Source organism: Artemia franciscana, chromosome 15, assembly GCF_032884065.1.
Source record: "Artemia franciscana chromosome 15, ASM3288406v1, whole genome shotgun sequence".
Taxonomy (NCBI): Eukaryota; Metazoa; Arthropoda; class Branchiopoda; order Anostraca; family Artemiidae; genus Artemia; species Artemia franciscana.
Window position 1 is genome coordinate 7,943,227 of NC_088877.1, and position 19,324 is coordinate 7,962,550.

Consider the following 19,324-nt stretch of genomic DNA (forward strand, 5'->3'; position numbering starts at 1 on the left):
ACTACTATTAATAATAATAATAACTCGAAGCAGCACCAAGCCACCTGAGGCCAACAAAGCTACGCACGCTCCTCCTCAACCTAATATATTCAAGGCCTCCTTCTTTGCACCTTCCCCGGAAGTTCTCATTTCCTTTAAATCTTTATTTATGAAAACCTCCCACCCCCGACGAGGACGACCTTCTTTCCGTGTAGTCCCAGCTGATTTGCCAAAAAGGACAATCTTCGGCAATCTGTCATCCTTCACCCGCAGATCTTGGCCGAGCCATCTCAACCTTTCTTTCATTATAGCCTTAGAAAAAGGAATTGTACCATATTTTTCGTACAACCTACTGTTTTAAATGTGGTCAGTCAGCCAGGTACCCAGAACAATCAGTGGGCAATTTCTCTGGAAAACATCTAGTAAATATTCGTCCACTTTTGGGAGCGCCCATGCTTTAGAGCCATATTTGACCACTGTCATCACTGTTGCTTCCAATATTCTAATCTTGGTTTGTAGACTTATTTTTCTATTCTTCCAAACCTGTTTTAAATGTGAAAAAACACCCTGAGCCTTAGCTATTCTACTTTTGACATCTTCACTGCTCCCATCGTCTTTACTAACAATACTACCAAGGTAAGTGAAGCTATCCACCTGATCAATATTTTTGTTACCCAACGTCATCTTTTCATTTTCACTTATTCCTAGCCGTAGTGACCTAGTTTTCTTAATAATATTTTTCAAATTCTAGCACCCTGAACTCGCAAAACCTCTAAAAATTCATTCATTTTGCTGAAACTTGCATCTAATGTGCTTAAACATCAGCATAATCTAAGTTTAGAAGAGGTTTTACTCCCCAATTGATTCTGTGGTCTCCAATTGCCTTATTAATTTTCTTAAGACGAAATTAGATGTTAAGATTGGCCGGAAAATAACACAAACAAATATTGCTTATATCGGCTTAATCACAAAATTAAAATACAAAATTCGAACTTTAGCGTACAGGGCGAGATATTGACGAGGGGGCAAATTTCCTCATGTGCATAATATGAAGGTTTTAACCCCTCGTCAATACCATGCTCTTGATGCTAAAGTTCAAACATCGTTCTAATTCCATAAGGATGGACCCCTGAATCAAAAAGGCAGTTTAATAAGAACAAAAACTCTAAAATGAGTGTGGGAGGGGTCCTAGTTGACCTCCAATTTTTTGGTCACTTCAAAAGCACGCTAGAACTTTTAATTCCCGCAAAATTAGCCCTCTTGCAACATTCTTGGAACTTTGGGCTTATACGATTACCCCAGGGGACAAAATGGATGGAGAGCAATGGATGCTTTCACGCTGTCCCACTTTGCCGCACCTCGAATGTATTTTTTGAGAAGCCCCAAAATATTTCTGTGATAGAAGCGTGCCTATGTTTAACGGATACGTGTGGATACTACCAATTGTAAGACTGTCGAAGGGGTCTCCAAACTATGCTTTATAAACATAAATATTACGCAAAGCGGTATCAGCCAAATAGTATTCAGGCGAAAAGTGCTGTGAAACACTTTTGCTTTTTCCTAGTTCTCTTTCATCCCTAAAACTTTGCGGGACGGGTACTTATTCGTCTTCGATTGGTGGTTCCTAGTCAACCCTTTCTTAGTCGTTGTCGAAGCCGAGTTACCGCACAAAAGCCTCTAAATCAAACATAGGAAGACTTACATTAACCGTGTTCCCCCCACACTATAATCTCCCCCATGTTCAGTTTCCAATTGGGCCCCACGTAGATTTTTGTGGAATTCCCATGATAATGCCGGCATGTGAACCTATAAAACAATAAGAGGTCATTTGTTCACTGCAACTCTATTGATTTCATCCTGCGATGAAATTTATCGTAGTCTGAAAAAAGAATATGCTATATTTAAGAGTGGCCCTTCGGATGCATTGAGAACACACTACCAGTTAAGAATTTAATGATCATACATGGGCCTCCAAATTGAGCCTTCGGGTCCATAGCTCTTACACTACCATTCAAGTATTTAAGACCAGAAATTAACACATAAACGTGGGTAGGGCTCATCCTCTTTTCGTTTTATGTATTATAATGTTTTAAAGAGCCTTAGAAACTTACTGAAAGAGAGTATGGGGATGAAAGCATCCATACTAAGAGATGATCATTGGCAGCCTGGATAAGAATAACAAAATTTACTCCATGAAGTATTTATGATTTGAAACTGTGAAGAGAATATTAATCTAGTGGGTCAGAGGCCCGCTATTAACCTGAAAAGAATGGTGTATTTTCATTGTCATAAAAAACCTATTGGTTAATACCCTTAAATCCCCCTTCTTAGAGGGAACAGCAGAATACTTTTCAACAGCAGAACCCAGGATTTTTAAAAACCACCTTATGTTCAATACTCTACTAATGGCTAATAGCATGGAGAAAAGTCCATTTCTTTTAGGGCTCAGGAGGTCTCTACAACCATTGGACTGCGGGACCCCCTTTTTTCAGCCCAAAAGGAATGGTTTACTTTTTAAAGACGAGTAATATCATCAATATTCTTAATAGTTACCAGAAAATTTTTATTTTTAGCGAAATGCCCTTCAAAGCTTCAAAAGAACGGATTGTTTTCAGATTAGGGCAATGCCATTAAATCTCCCTCTCACAGGCGTCGAAAAACGGCTCTTTCATTGTCCTACTATCTCAGGTTCTTGCCTTCACTAGATCATGATATTAAAGTATAAGTCTGAAACGGAATATACATGAGTTAGAAAAAACGGTAAGTTATTCGAGAAATAACAATGAATTTACAGTTTGGATTCTTGATGGCAAATGACATGTCAACCCCATTCCTCTATGAGGAATTTAAAGTTTCTTAACCTTAGTAAGGCATAAAAAATTAAATTAGTGAATATAATAGACCGCAATTAAATTTTCTTATTTTCATTTTTGCAATGATATAGTAAAGGTAAAACGTTCTTCACACATATTTCGCACTTGAGCTTCTAGTAGCTCAAAAAGGCAAAAACTACAAAAAAACTAAAAACTAATAAAAAAAATAAAAAAGCTAAAAAACTGAAAAAACTAAAAAAACTAAACAAAGGTAAAAAACTAAAAAAACTAAAAACCAAAAAAAACTAAAAAAAAGGAAAAAACTGAAAAATAAGCTAAAATAAAGGTAAAACTAAAAAAAACTAAAAAAGGTAAAAACTAAAAGAACTAAAAAAGAAAAAAATAAATGACGACACTCAAAGAGAAAGCGACCAGGACAAAAGGAATGTTCGATTAGCAATCAACAAAGCACCGGGACACAGGGAGTATAAATGACGACCAGGACATAAGTAAAAAAAAAAACTAACAAAACTAAAAAGAAGGTAAAACTACAAAAAAACTAAAAAGAAAAAAAAACTAAAAACTAATAAAAAAACTAAAAAATCTAAAAATCTAAATAAACTAAAAAAGAAAAAAAAGGGAAAAAAATAAAGGAGAAAAACAAAACTAAAAAACGAATGTATATACAGACCGGGACACCGGGATACAAATGACGACCGGGACACAGGGAATATAAATGACGACCGGGACACAGGGACACAACTACAACGGGGATACCGGGGGAAACAGGGGGATATAAATGACGAGCGGGACACCGGGGCAGGGAATGGTCGATTAGCAATCACCATCAACAAAGCTCAAGGGCAATCATTAGAATCATGAGGTATAGATCTGAATACAGATTGTTTTCCCATGGACCATTATATGTTGCATGTTCAAGAGTCGGTAAACCTGACAATCTATTTATATGCAAAGACAATGGGACAGCAAAGAATGTTGTATATTTGCAAGTCTTACGTAGTTAAAACCATATATATATATATATATATATATATATATATATATATATATATATATATATATATATATATATATATATATATATATCTATATTCACAGGTGGGACATAGGGACACAACTACAATGGCACGTAACTATTGTGGCGCGTAACGACTTACGCGTGCGGGGGGGCTTGGGGGGGGTCGCGAAGCGCCCCCACCAACTAGGTGTTGGGGTGGCGCGAAGCGCCACCCCAACAGCTAGTTATATTATATATTGTTTATATGGTCTTCTAATACAGTCATGTATCTGGTTATTTCAGTTAATTGAAACTTCCCCTCAGCGCTCTCTAAAAGTTTCAACATATTGCCCTTACTGTCATTAATAATTAATAATAATGACAGTTTAAGCGGAGTAAAAACATTAAGCAAAGAAAAACAAAATAACACAAACAATACAATTAATACAGTCTTATAAAAGGGTGGCAATGACCCAAGCGTTGACAGGCCTCAGAACCTAATCTAGCACAGAGTTTTTTATAAACAAAAATAATAAGAGTGGCACAAAACTATCAAACAGTTCGTGGTAACGAACTGTAGTAAGGAGCGATCCGGCTCAATAGTAACCAATACTCTAAAAAATTGAATTTTGATATCAATAGCTACATCAAAAGAATCGCATTTTAATGCTGATTTTCAATATATAAGTTTCATCAAGTTTAGTCTTACCCATCAAAAGTTACGAGCCTGAGAAAATTTGCCTTATTTAGGAAAATAGGAGGAAACATCCCCTAAGATTCGTAGGATCCTAACGAAAATGACACCATCAAATTCAGCGTATCAGAGAACCCTACTGTAGAAGTTTCAAGCTCTTATCTACAAAAATGTGGAATTTTGTATTTTTTGCCAGAAGACAAATCACGGGTGCGTGTTTATTTGTTTGTTTTTTTTGTTTTTTTTCCCTAGGGGTCATCGTATCGACCAAGTGGTCCTAGAATGTCGGAAGAGGGCTCATTCTAATGAAAATGAAAAGTTCTAGTGCCCTTTTTAAGTGACCAAAAAAATTGGAGGGCATCTAGGCCCCCTCCTACGCTCATTTTTCCCCAAAGTCAACGGATCAAAATTTTGAGATAGCCATTTTGTTCAGCATAGTCGAAAACCATAATAACTATGTCTTTGGGGATGACTTACTCCCCACAATCCCTGGGGGAGGGGCTGCAAGTTACAAACTTTGACCAGTGTTTACATATAGTAATGGTTATTGGGAAGTGTACAGACGTTTTCAGGGGGATTTTATTTTGTTTGGGGGTGGGGCTGAGGAGAGGGAGCTATGTTGGAGGATCTTTCCTTGGAGGAATTTGTCATGGGGGAAGAAAAATTCAATGAAAAGGGCGCAGGATTCTCTAGCATTACTATATAGCATTACATTAAAACAATGAAAAATAAACATGAAAACGTTTTTTCAAATGAAAGGAAGAAGTAGCATTGAAACTTAAAACGAACAGAAATTATTACGCATATGAGGGGTTCTAAAAATACTTTAGCATAAAGAGCGAGGTATTTAGGAGGAGATAAATACCTTGCTCTTTATGCTAAAGTATTTTTAGTAATTTCAACTATTTATTCTATGGCCTTTCTGATTCAGGGGTCATTCTTAAAGAATTGGGACAAAACTTACGATTTAGTGTAAAGAGCGAGGTATTAACGAGGGTACAAACCCCCTCGTATACAAAATAAAAATATAAGGTTATGAAAGTTTGTTACGTAAGTTAATTCTTAAGTTACGTATATTTTTTACTAATAAAAACGTTCGTTAAAAATTAAAAGTTCTAGTTGCCTTTTTAAGTAACCGAAAAATCGGAGGGCAACTAGGCTTCCTTCTCCACCCCTTATTTCTCAAAATTATCTGATCAAAACTAAGAGAAAGCCATTTAGCCAAAAAAAGAATTAATATTTAAATTTCATTTTAATAATTTATGTGCGGAGAGCCAAAACCAAACATGCATTAATTCAAAAACGTTCAGAAATTAAATAAAAAAAACTAATTTTTTCAGCTGAAAGTAAGGAGCAACATTAAAACTTAAAACGAACAGAAATTACTCCGTATATGAAATGGGTTGTCCCCTCCGTAATCCCTCGGTCTTTACGCTAAAGTTTGACTTTTTGCCACAATTGATGGTGATTGCTAATTGAGTATTGCCTGTGTCCCTGTCATCACTTAGATATCCCCCTCTGCCCCCCGGCGTACCCATTGTAGTTGTGTTCCTGTGTCCCGGTCGTCATTTATATTCCCTGTGTCCCGGTTCCCGGTCGCCGCAAGCCTGTTTTCACGTTGTTCTTGTGATTCCTCGGCACGCTTTCTTTTGGCATTATCTCTTTGAGCCGCAAGCCTGTTTTCACGTTGCTCTTGTGATTCCTCGGCAGGATTTTTTTTTGTAATTTCTCTTTGAAGCCGCAAGCCTGTTTTCATGTTGCTCATGTGATTCCTCGGCACCCTTTCTTTTGGCATTATCTCTTTGAGCCGCAAACCTGTTTTCACATTGTTCTTGTGATTCCCCGGCACGCTTTCTTTTGGCATTATCTCTTTGAGCTGCAAGCCTGTTTTCACGTTGCTCTTGTGATTCCTTGGCAGGCTTTCTTTTGTTATTTTCTCTTTTAGCCGCAACCCTGTTTTTACGTTGCTCTTGTTTGGCATTATCTCTTGGAGCCGCAAGCCTGTTTAATTCATCGGCACGATTTGATTCCTCGGCTGTTTCTTCTGCCATTGTAGAATTTATACTAATTATTCTCTTTGAATCGCAAGCCTTATATACGTATAATGACGTCATATACAAAGCCTTATATACTTATAATGACGGCAACTTATAACGACGTCATATACAAACATACAAAATACATACATGACGTTATAATGCTAAATCCTTATAATGACGTCAGTCGACAAACATGACGCCTTATAATGACGTCAGTCGACAAACAACTTATTTTTATACAATATAGATGATTATTTTACTTAAGTGCAAATATTTTACCAGTTTTTATGGCACTTGGTATTAACCAAGTGACATATAGCAATCGCCAATTCTGTCGGTCTGTCTGTCGGTCTATCTGTCTGTCGGTCTGTCTGTCTGTCGGTCCCGGTTTTGCTACTTTAGGCATTTTCAGGTAGGCTAGGACGATGAAATTTGGCAGGCGTATCAGGGACGGGACCAGCTTAAATTAGAATTAGTCGTTTTCCCAATTTGACCATCTGGGGGGGGGGGGGGTAGGGGGGCGGTTAATTCGGAAAAAATAGAAAAAATGAAGTATTTTTTACTTATGAATGGGTGATTGGATCTTAATGAAATTTCATTTTTGGAATGATATTGTGTCTCAGAGCTGTTATTTTGAATCCCGATCGGATCTGATGACGTTGGGTGGAGTTGGAGGGGGGAAACCTAAAATCTTGGAAAACACTTAGAGTGGAGGGATCGGGATGAAACTTGATGGGAAAAATAAGCACAAGTCCCAGATACAGGATTGACATAATCGGAATGGATCCGCTCTCTTTGGGGTAGTTGGGGGGGGGGGGGGGGTAATTCTGAAAAATTAGAAAAAATAAGGTATTTTTAACTTACGAACAGGTGATCGGGTGTCAATGAAATTTGATGTTTAGAAGGTTATCATGTCTTAGAGCTCTTATTTTACATCCCGACCGGATCTGGTGATATTTGGGGGGGGGGGGAGTTGGGAGGGGGAAACCTAAAACTCGGAAAACACTTAGAGTGGAGGGATCGGGATGAAACTTGGTGGGAAAAATAAACACAAGTGCTAAATACATGATTGACATAAACAGAACGGATCCACTCTCTTTGGGATAGTTGGGGGGGGGTTATTTCTGAAAAATTTTGAAAAAATGAGTATTTTTAACTTACGAACAGGTGATGGGATCTCAATGAAATTTGATATTTAGAAGGATATCGTGGCTCAGAACTCTTATTTTAAACCCGACCCGATCTGGTGACATTGGGGGGGGGGAGTTGGGAGGGGGAAACCTAAAACTTGAAAAACACTTAGAGTGGAGGGATCAGGATGAAACTTGGTGGGAAAAATAATCACGAGTCCTAGATACATGATTGATACATCCGGAACGAATCCACTCTCTTTGGGGTAGTTGGGGGAGGGGTTAATGCTGAACATTAGAAAAAATGAGGTATTTTTAACTTACGAACGGGTTATCGGATCTCAATGAAATTTGATATTTAGAAGGATATTGTGTCTCAAAGCTCTTATTTTAAATCCTGACTGGATCTGGTGACGTTGTGGGAAGTTTGGGGTGGGGGAACCTAAAATCATGGAAAATACTTATATTGGAGGGATCGGGATGAAACTTGGTGGGAAAAATAAGCAGAAGTCTAACATGTGTGATTTACATAATTGGAACGGATCCGATCTATAAGAAAAAATGAAGTACTTTTAACTTACGAAGGAGTGATCGGATCTTCATGAAACTTCATATTTAGAAGGACCTCGTAACTCAGATCTCTTATTTTAAATCTCAACCGGATCAAGAGTAATTGGGGGGGGGCGGAAATCTTAGAAAATACTTAAAGCTGTGAGATCAGGATGAAACTGGATGGGAAGAATAAAAACCTGTCTAAGATACGTGACTGACATAACCAGACCGGATCTGCTCTCTTTGGTGGAATTGGAGGAGGGGGGGTACTTTTGAAAATTGAGGTATTTGTAACTCAGGAAAGGGTGACCAGATCTTAATAAAATTTTATATTTAGAAGGATCTTGTACTTTAAATTTCTTATTTAAAATTCCGACCAGATCCTGTGACGTTGGGGGAAGTTGGAGGGGGAAACCGGAATTCTTGGAAAACGTGAAAATTAGGGTATTTTTATCTTACGAATAGATGATCGGATCTTAATGAAATTTGATTTTTAGAAAGAATTCATGTCTCAGAGCTCTTATTTCAAATACTGACCAGATCGTTTGACATTGGGGGGAGTTGGAGGGGGAAATCTTGGAAAAACACTTGGAGTGTAGGAATCGGAATGAAGCTTGGTGGATAGAATAAACAAATGTCCTTGATACGTGATTGACAGAATAGTACTGGATTCGCTCTCTTTGGGGGAGTTGGGGGGGGGGGGGTTCAGTGATTTGGCAAGTTTGGTGCTTCTGGACGTGCTAGGACGATGAAAATTAATAAGCGTGTCAGGGAGCTGCACAATTTGACTTGATAAAGTCGTTTTCCCAGATTCGACCATCTGGGGGGCTAAAGGGAGAGAAAAAATTAGAAAAAATTAGGTATTTATAACTTACGAGTGGGTGATCGGATCTTAATGAATTTTGATATTTAGAGGGACATCGTGACTCAGAGCTCTTATTTTAAATCCTGACCGGCATTAAGCCTCTTATTTTCCTTTTAAAATCAATCTATTGATTCATAGAATTTTGTTAGAGCTCATACCATATGATATCTTGGCTCTTAGTTCTTTTCGCCTCGTCACAAGTGCCATATGAGCTCTTATTTCTTGTTATGTTTACTGATTACCAGTATCTGTTCGGATCAGGAATTAAAAGGCTTTGCTAATTGTTTGTTTAATATTCGAAAGATCTTACCCTTCATAAGATTTTCAAAAAGAGTGGCTGAGTGTCGTCCGTCGGCTGCTGTAAGAAGACTCACCTTTTCTTGTTGTTTTTGTGAGCTTTTGTAGATTTGGGCTAGCTCATTATATAAGTACTCAAATGAGAGGGTAGATTTTTCGGTCATATATTGCACAAAAAAAACTGAAAGTAAAGTTACGTTTAATTTTTAAAGCAAGCATTTTTCCGTTAAAGTGCACTATGATCTTAAAAGACGCTCTCCCAGATGTTTTTGGGACAGTAGTTCATTCTTGGGTATTTTTTTATATAAGTCTTTATACAGATCGAGAAATGGGGGAGGGAGTCTTTTTGAATAATCTTAGGGTGAATATTCTCTTATCCTCAGTGCATGCTCCTCCTTCACACAAATCTACTTGAAGCTTAACTTCTGTCCCTCTCAAGTATAGTTCTGATTTCTTTCAAATCTTTTTTTGTGACCTCTTCCTTTTTCATTTGGAGACAATGGCCTAACGAACAGATGGCAAAAAAGCTCAACTTTTCTCAATATTTCATTTTTTAATTTGTAAGACTTGGTCTAGCCATCTAAACCAGCCTTTTATTATAGCTTTGGAAAGTTGAACCGATCTATTGTTCCTTTAGAACTTAACCGTCAGTCAAAAAAATTCTTAAGACTAGCCGTAGAAAATTCCTTAGTTAAAATATAGCAAGTTTTCCTCAGAATTGTGAGCAACTCGTGTTTCTGAATGATACTTGACCACTGTCATGACTATAGCCTCCAATATTATAGTCTTGATCAGAGGATTGCTTTCTATTCTTCCGAAATTCATTAAACAGTAAAAAACCCGTGTGCCCTAGCAATTCTACTTTTTATATCTTCATTAATGTACCATCTTAACTAATAATACTGCATTAAAATAAAGAGAAGCAATATTAGCTAAGCTACTATAAAGGCCATACCGAAGGAGTATTTTTAAGGATTCAATGGAAATTTCTCACCTAAGGTAGGTAATCCCTCCTCGGGCTAACTTTTGATAATATTTTAGGCAAAATAGAAATGTCAGATTAATACGTTTTGAAGGAATCACCTCAAATATCAAGGCACGAAAGTCTCGGAAAAGAAACTGTTTACCTTGTTCTAATTAATTTTCAAATTTGTGTAGGTATACTTTTTTTACATTTCAAATAATAAGAAATGAATCAAATGTTTTTCAAGAAATTTTTTTTGATGGAGATATAACATACTGTTTGTCCGTTCTACCTTTATATGTTTTTGATGACACAGTTTTTACCAGCTCCTTGTCAATATTTATAACTTAGTTATCCTCAGAACAAGATACAAATAACTAGTAATGTGAAATACTTAGAAAAAAAAGAAAAAGAACAAACAAACCGATGTTAATAAGAATATTGACAATCTAAGGGACAATTGATTCTTTTACAACTATTAGAGATATCTATATGATTAGTTTTCACTAGTTCTTCATGCATAGGTAGCAGCACTGTTTATTGTGGAAAGAAGCCATATGTTCTTAAGGTATAAGGCAATTGTAAAAAAAAACAAACTCACAAACAAACTTGTAAAATCACTGGCAGGATGATGAAGAATCGTGTCGAGGCAAGATGCAAATAAATTCTTACATGTAATCCAGTTTCCATGGAAACCACTTCCAAAGCTTTTATCATTCAATTTTATTTTGCTAGTTTCTGCTTTTGCCGTCTCAACTTTGATTAAATATCATAATATCACCAAGACATAGAATCACTATAGAGTCCCCCCTGGTGTTCCTTCATGGAATATCATATACACTGGTATCATGTCAATTTTTAATTGATTTCCATTTTTAACAGTTATATATTATTTTGATTCCTAAGGAGGTTTTTCTCCCACGTGTTGGACAGATTCAACTCATTAGGATAAATTTTTTTCTTCAAGTGTTATATATATATATATATATATATATATATATATATATATATATATATATATATATATATATATATCTATATATATAAATATATATATATATATATATATATATATATATATATATATATATATATATATATATATATATATATATATATGTATATATATATATTATATATATATATACATATATATATATATAATATACTAGCTGTTGGGGTGGCTACACCTAGTTGTTGGGGGCGCTTCGCGCCCCCCCCCCCCCCGCGTGCGTAAGTCGTTACGTGCCTTATTAGTTACGCGCCATTGTAGTTGTGTCCCTGTGTACCACCTATATATATATATATATATGTATATATATATATATATATATATATATATATATATATATATATATATATATATATATATATATATATATATATATATATATATATATATAAATGTATATAAAACAGTCCCTCTAAGAGTGTTCAGACTTGGCACCTAAGTAAATTTTCAATAATTTACAACAGTAAATTACAACTAAGTAAATACAGGTATATATCTATCTTCAATACAAAAGACGCTAAGGAAACATTAATAAATTATGATAACTCAAATCTATCTCTGCATACATGCTTATCTAACCAAACGAAATACAAAACTATCTCTAATTTTATATGGCAATACTAAGAACCTAAAAATTCACTTGATGATTCCTAGGTACTGTATGCATTAAGTTTGACTACATTAAATGACTAGTGACACTTTAGAATAGCTTATTAACAATAAGTTTTCTTAAGCTGACAAAATCTCAACGAAGCCTGAGTATTGATTATATTATTAAATACAAAGAACTAACAGAATATACTGATTTTCCAGAAAAACAACCAACACTTTCATCTATTAATTCGAGTTGAACCTAAATTTCTTAACACTAGGTTCCAATATAGAATTTGTAATATTGTGTTTGAAAGTTAAGTTTAATGATGATCAGAATTGGATCTGATGATTTTCATCAGATATACCTCATAGGGATTCATTATAGAAAGTCGTCAGAGAATGAAGGTAAATTGTTATTTTGGGTACCTTTCTGTAGATTGTTATCAATTCATTGAACTAGAGTATAATCAAATCCACAAATAAATTTTATTGCCATCTAGCTTCACAAAAAATTAAAAATGATGACTGCTTCAGTAAATCAAATTTTGGAATATTAATATGTTTTAACATAACACTTATCTAAATTTAAACTTAAATCCATCCACAATCTTTTTTTTTTAACTTAACGGTCGATCCAGTGCGTGGAAAATGCAGCCAGGTCAATTATTATTTCATCATTATGTACTAAGAAGCTTCTGACCTGCTCTTTAAATATTTTTACATATAACCTAGTCAATTTAAGCTGAAGTAAAAAACATACCTGTGAGACAAAATACGAATTTGATTGATTGTTCTATAATCACCAAAGTTAGTTAATAGTTTTAGTTTATTTCTGGTAGTCCATTTTACTACTAATTCTCATCAAAGTTTTCTTCTATTCAAAAATTAAAATAAATCTATTGGTTAATCAACACTTTCAATTGAAAAAATACTTTTAGTTTTCAGTAAACTAAAAACTGTACTACGCCTGTTGGGAGGAAGCAATCACCATTTTTTGTGCCAAAAATCGGTTTGTTTACGCGTTACTTCAGTGTGTATTGTATTTTGTTCGTTTTAAGGTTTGATTTCTGCACTGGCAGTGATTTTGGTTTTTTTAAATTTGACATTCTAATTTTAGCTCTTTTTAAACTTTAAACGCTAATTTTAGCTGTTTTTAAACTTTAGATGTTCAACTAACCTTTCGTATAAAATTGTTATTTTAAACTGAGCATGCTTAAGAATTACTTGTGATATTTATTTCCTCCAAAATATTCTTACTAACAGTTTCAGAGCTCTTTTATTATACTCATAAAGAGCTACTCTAGCAATAGCCAAGGAAAGTAATAAAACTGATGTTGCCTATAATAAGGTTTTGAATAGGTTTGACACTTGCATTTACAAATAAATGTTCCCAAAACTGCATTAAAAATACTCAAATAGCAGTTATGGATAATATTGTAAGTAATGATCCATGAACATAATCCAGAGTTATTGCAGCTGAGTTTTCTTGTTTGCGGTTAACCCTTTCATACCTGTGGTCACCATACGGATACCGCTCGCCTCCTATTTTTTCTCTCGACTCGACAAAGTCAAACCCGTGACTTCTTTTCCACTAGATAGCGCTTGCTTGACTCTATCACGTTTGAATTTATTGTCCCTCAAGGCTTTACCCGAGCGGTCGATTGAGCGTCCAAGTTTAGACAAAACATAAAATCTCGAAAGGTGCAGATTTTCACCTCGATGACCTGGACGTTTCTGGTATGTTCAGAGCCTGATTATGATCTTATTTTTTTTTAGCTAGGAATGTGTTCTTTCGAATGAGATATCACAAGTCTAATTCTGAGTTGTAGTTTAGCTGTAAACAAGGTTACTAACGATCGGTTACCAAATGGTCACGTCAGGCATTCAGTGCCAAACCATGCCTAGGCAGATTTGTACACAAAACGAGGCAGCAATTCATTTTTATGATAGGGAATTGGCACATTTTCCTTTAGTTCCTCCTTTTTACTGAAACAAGGATAAAAAATCTATTTTATGGGATGCTTCAGGCAAGTGTTAAGGCCAATGGCCTATTTTATTGCCATATATTATTATTATTGTTATTATTAAATGATGCATTGGCCTTGAATTTCTTTTCAGCTGATACAAGCACGAGCTCTGGCTCCATGAGAGGTAATGGTCCCAAGCCCTTGGAAGAGAGACTGATCAAGGAAAGAAGTAGAAGAGGTACCAAAAAAATGACTGCAGAAGCAGCAGCAAGGCTTTCATTCATACCTGATTGTGATTTAGATCTCGATATCTCTTCCAACGATGACGATCCAAACTGGGCACCAGACAATCCAGATTAAGAATTTCAGCCTTTACGTTCTTTCAACTGATATGGTTTCAACTGTTTCAACAATGAAGACAGAAGAGATGAAGAGGATATCGACCACACAGACGAAATCCCCTTAGTAATGCTTAGTAGGTCCGAGTTAGACAATGGTGATGACAAGGATCAATTCGATTTGCCTCTCCCGGGCTTGAATGAAATAATAGCGTCAAACAGTTCTTCCAGCACATGATCAGCACCAGTCTCAGCTTCTTCTACAATACAGTCAGTAGCAGTTACTGCACCTGCTGAACCCTTTGTCCTTACAAGAGCTCAAAAAAATGCTCCTTCCCAAGCAGTGGCCAGTCTAGTAACTCCAACTGATGCTCCTCGGGTCAGGTGAGGCAAAACCAGTTGGAAAAAAGAAGGTAGCGAAGGAGGCAAAGCAATACAAGTGGATAAAAACGGAGCCCAAACCTAGAGATATTACATGGAAGTTTTCTATGCCACACTATGACGAGGTACAAACGCCCCTTGATCTCTTCCAAATGTTTATCACAGAAGATATTCTTTCAAACAGTGTGGACCAAAAGAGTCTGAATACCATGAAAAAGAAGAATCTTGCCCTGAAACTTTCCTTTGAAGAGCTGTATAGATTTCTTGGAGTTCAAATGCTTATGAGCATTCTCAAACTTTCGGCTATTAGACTGTACTGGGAGAATGGAATGTGATATTCCCCGGTGGCTGATACCATGAGCAGAGATAATTTCATCAGCTTGAGGTATTTTTCCACATTTACGATGACACCTTAATGATACCGAAAGGGGAGGTTGGTCCTAATAAACTGTTCAAGATCAGAAGACCATACGACGCATTCAGGGAGAATCTAAGAGAATAGACCCTGAAGAGATCCAAAGTATTGACGAACAGATGATCCCATTCAAAGAAAGAATTGGATTTCGACAGTACTTGAAGGACAAGCCCCACTCATGGGGTGTAAAGGTTTTCACGAGAGCCGGCATCAGCGGAATAGTGTGTGACACAGAGATATATACAGGAAAAAGAGCTATTGAAATTTCTGAACTTGACCAAGGTACTGACGTTGTCCTTCCGCTTGTAGAAAATTTGCCAAAGTTCGTGAACTTCAAGCTGTTCTTTGAAAACTTCTATACTGGCATCGATCTCATTCACAAGCTCCAGGTTGAATATGGCATCGATTCATGTGGTACGATACGCAGCAACAAAATGAGGGGTGCTGTTCTAAATACCTACCCCAACATGAAGAAGAATGGAGGGTCAGTGGACTTCCGTTTTGAAAGACATTCAGAAGTCTCGGTAGTAAAATGTTATGACAACATACCAGTCCAGTTGGTTTCATCATACTTTGCAGTCACCCCAATTGATAAGCGTCAGAGATGGGATGGCACATCACGGAAATACGTCGAAGTTGATCGCCCCCGAGTCTTCCGTGACTACAACAATTCAATGGGGGGCGTAGATCTTGCTGACATGTTCCAGGATCCTTACAGGACTAACATTCGCTCTAAGAAATGGTATATGAGGATCGTGTACTACTTCTTTGACATGGCTGTGAACAACGCCTGGATGATACACCGCCGACAGCACAAGCAGATCAATGTTCAGCACATGTCTGTGCTCTACTTCAAAATGGAAATTGCTCGTGGGTTGGTTCTTACTGGCGTATCTCAAAGACCTCGAATTGGAAAACCATCCTTATTAGTGATCAAGCGCAATACGACTACCTCGCGAGACGGGATGCCTTCGGAATCAGTGAGGTTTGACCAGACATCGCATTTTCCGGATATGACTGAAAAGGAAAGGTGTCGCTATGTGAAGTTTGTTAGGGGTGGAACCAGTTGAATCATGTGTTCGAAGCGCAAAGTTCGACTATGTTTGAACTAAGTTCGCAACAGTGTCACAAATTTTCACCTAAAATAGTATCTGTATATACCCCACGTGACCATAAGGTAACCATTATATTTTGGATATGGAATGAAATAAAAATTAAAAAATATAAATATGTTCTAGTTGGACCTCCAGGATCACTCTCTGCTATTTTCAGAATTTTTACGCAACTCCTTTCTTGGTTCAGGTCTGAAAGGGTTAATGGGATTAGGCTATTGTATTGCTTTGAGGTTATCCTCACATTGATTTATACCCTCTAATAATAGATTTATAGTCAATTTTATTTGAGAGATTTTCTCTAGTCCCTAGAATAGGACTTCCTCTCTGGGTGTTTTCATTAGCGCCAACTTTTTTCTAAAGTAGACTAGCTCGCTTTCTATATTACCAAAGTCATATAGCGCTATCTTTGTTCCATTTATTAAGGTGCTGACTTTTTTCTCAGCACCAGAGGGGAAGGAACACCCTGGAAGTGCCGTACTGTATCCACCGGTTTTCAGTTAACCGTAAATTGCGGGGAATAGTTGAGGGGCTCCTTTCGCTTTCCTTGTTCCTGGGTGATTTCAGTAACTTCAGAGTCTGAGCAGTTCCGGCAAGGGCTCTACGGAGAAAAGCGAAGAACTTGCTTACAATCCAATTCTGAACTTTGTGACTCGTGCAGTCAAAGTGGGGAATAAAAATGATGACGTTGTGGCCAAAGCTGTTCAGTATTATAAGCAAGATGCTGTAGCTAAAGCCAAAGAACTGATTTGACCTCTTGCTGGAATGTTGACGTGTGCGTCAGCTCAATATAAAACTTGAAACCTCAGGACATTGTCTTAAATCTGATAAAAGCTGTTCGAACTTGCGATGAGAATAAGACTCATCTTCCCAAATTTGTCATTTATGCACCTGATGAGGTTCCGATTATTCCTGGAGAGATAACAGCCAAACTTACCAGAAAAATGAATGAAGTTTGCAGTGCTGTTGTAGACCTTAAAGAACATGTGACATCACTAACATCACAGAGCCTATCAGTAGGCCAACTTACGTCGTGAAGCCAACTTACTCGGTCATCCTGAAGCAGCCACCGAAAGGGCTTGATAAACCCTCGCAGCATAAGGATTATCTTGAAAGTTTTACGGACAGTGCATGCTGCTCCCATATTCTTGACTTAAAACCCCTTCGGAAAGAATGGCGTATTGGGTTGGACGATAAGAAAGCTGCAGCCTCCCTTGCTAATTCTGCTCAAGATACGAAACTGAAAGCCTTACATTTAGGCGTAATTCGCCACGTGGCTGATGACATTTCTGACTTGGACTTATGTGCGATGATTCAGAACTGTGTGAAAGCCGAGAAAATACGTCAGACTCGTTTATACAAACTAGCGTTTGAGCAGAAAGCTGATTTACAGACATCCTGTATGGACCCTATTGTTTTTTGTTACGAGAGGCACCGAATTGAGGAATACAGGTTCTTTCCTATGCACTGTTATAACTGTCAGTAATATGTACATTCCACGAAAGCGTGTAAGAACTCCTGTTGTTCTTGGTGTGCCGGTAATCACAGTAATTCAAAAGACAGTCTCTGTTCTGGTGTAATAAAGTGTGCGCTCTGTGGTTCTACTGATCACCCATGCTATAGCATCAAGTGCCAAGTATCAGATGTGCCCCTGAGTAACATATGACGAATTCCCTGCTTAGAGTTTGTACGTGGAGCGTAAATGGGGCTGTCATTGAGAATTTATCATTCATAGAAAGTGCACTCTTTTCCAATGATGTACTCTGCTTAGAAGAACATTTTCTGACGTCCCACTCTATGTCCCTACTAAAATACAATAACAGTATCCGTGTTTTTGCAGTTCCTGCAGTTCGATCCGGAAAAGGGAGGCCCCTTGGGGGCGTTGCAGTCCTTGTAAGTTCACGGTGGTCCACTGAATCCATTGCTGAAAACGACCTTTTCGTTGCTGTGAAAGTCGGCCAGACTTGTGTATTTTCTGTTTATATGCCGACTGATTATCGTGACCTAGCGTCTGAGGAGCGATTCAGCAGCACCTGTGCTAAACTCGTGAAAGTTGTTCATGACAGTTGTGACAAATATGGTAGTATCATAATAGCTGGTGATTTTAACTGCAACATGGCCGAAAGATCTAACGCTAGGTTACAGTTGCTCCTACCTGCTTTACCTGGGTTTCAAGTCGTTGACAATGACCACGATTTTACCTACCAACATAACTCGGGTTCCACCAGCTCTCTAGACTTTTTTCTCTATTGTGAAGGCCTCAGACCAGTAGGTTTGAGCCACGTGGACACTGGGGTTTCCGCTTCCGACCGCTTTCCACTTATCTGTAAGTTTGAAGTGGAGCCAACTTGTATCAGCAGTACAGTCAAAACAAAGTGGTTTTACAAATCTGATTGGGGCTAAATTGACACCGTTGGTTACATGTGCATGCTAGGTCTGTCCAACATAAAAACTTTTGGTCAAGATTAAATAGGGAAATTTACATCAAGACTTTGATTGAACTTTGTTATTGAACTCTCTCTGAAAATAATCTAGTGAATAATCCGGAAGTTTATTATTTTTTGAATAACCGGAAAAGTTATTTATCTTGTTGTGTATAAGTATTCGTTTTAATGATAATATTTTAGTAATTCTACCGATGACGGTCCGTTTTTCTCTCCCCCACCCCCTTCCACCTTGACTTTCAAAAATGAAAGTACCAATTTTTAAGAATAACTTCTCTTGTAGTAAACCCTTTTAATGTTTGCTTTTCTAAGAAAATTATTTAGTGACTTAGCCCCATCCTATTTTCTGAAAATAATTCTGCTGGGGCACATGACTATGCGTCAGTTAAGTAATTTTACATTAAAAATATCACTTTCTTCAAAAAAAAAATTGGATGGTGGTAATATTCGAAATTTATGGGTAAAATCTTAAAATGTTAAAAGAATCAAATTTAACAAAAATCTGAGATATCACTTCCAGCTTACTTAAATTGCAATAAACCATGTATTTTCCACTTTATTAAACGTGTTAAATGTAATAATAAAAAAATTGATTGAGAAACAAATAGGAATTAAATTCCATTTTGCTAAAAAATATTGTAAAATTGAGCCGAAAATAAAAGTAACAGGGTAAAAAAAGACATTTTGATGCTAAAAGATACATCAAAAGA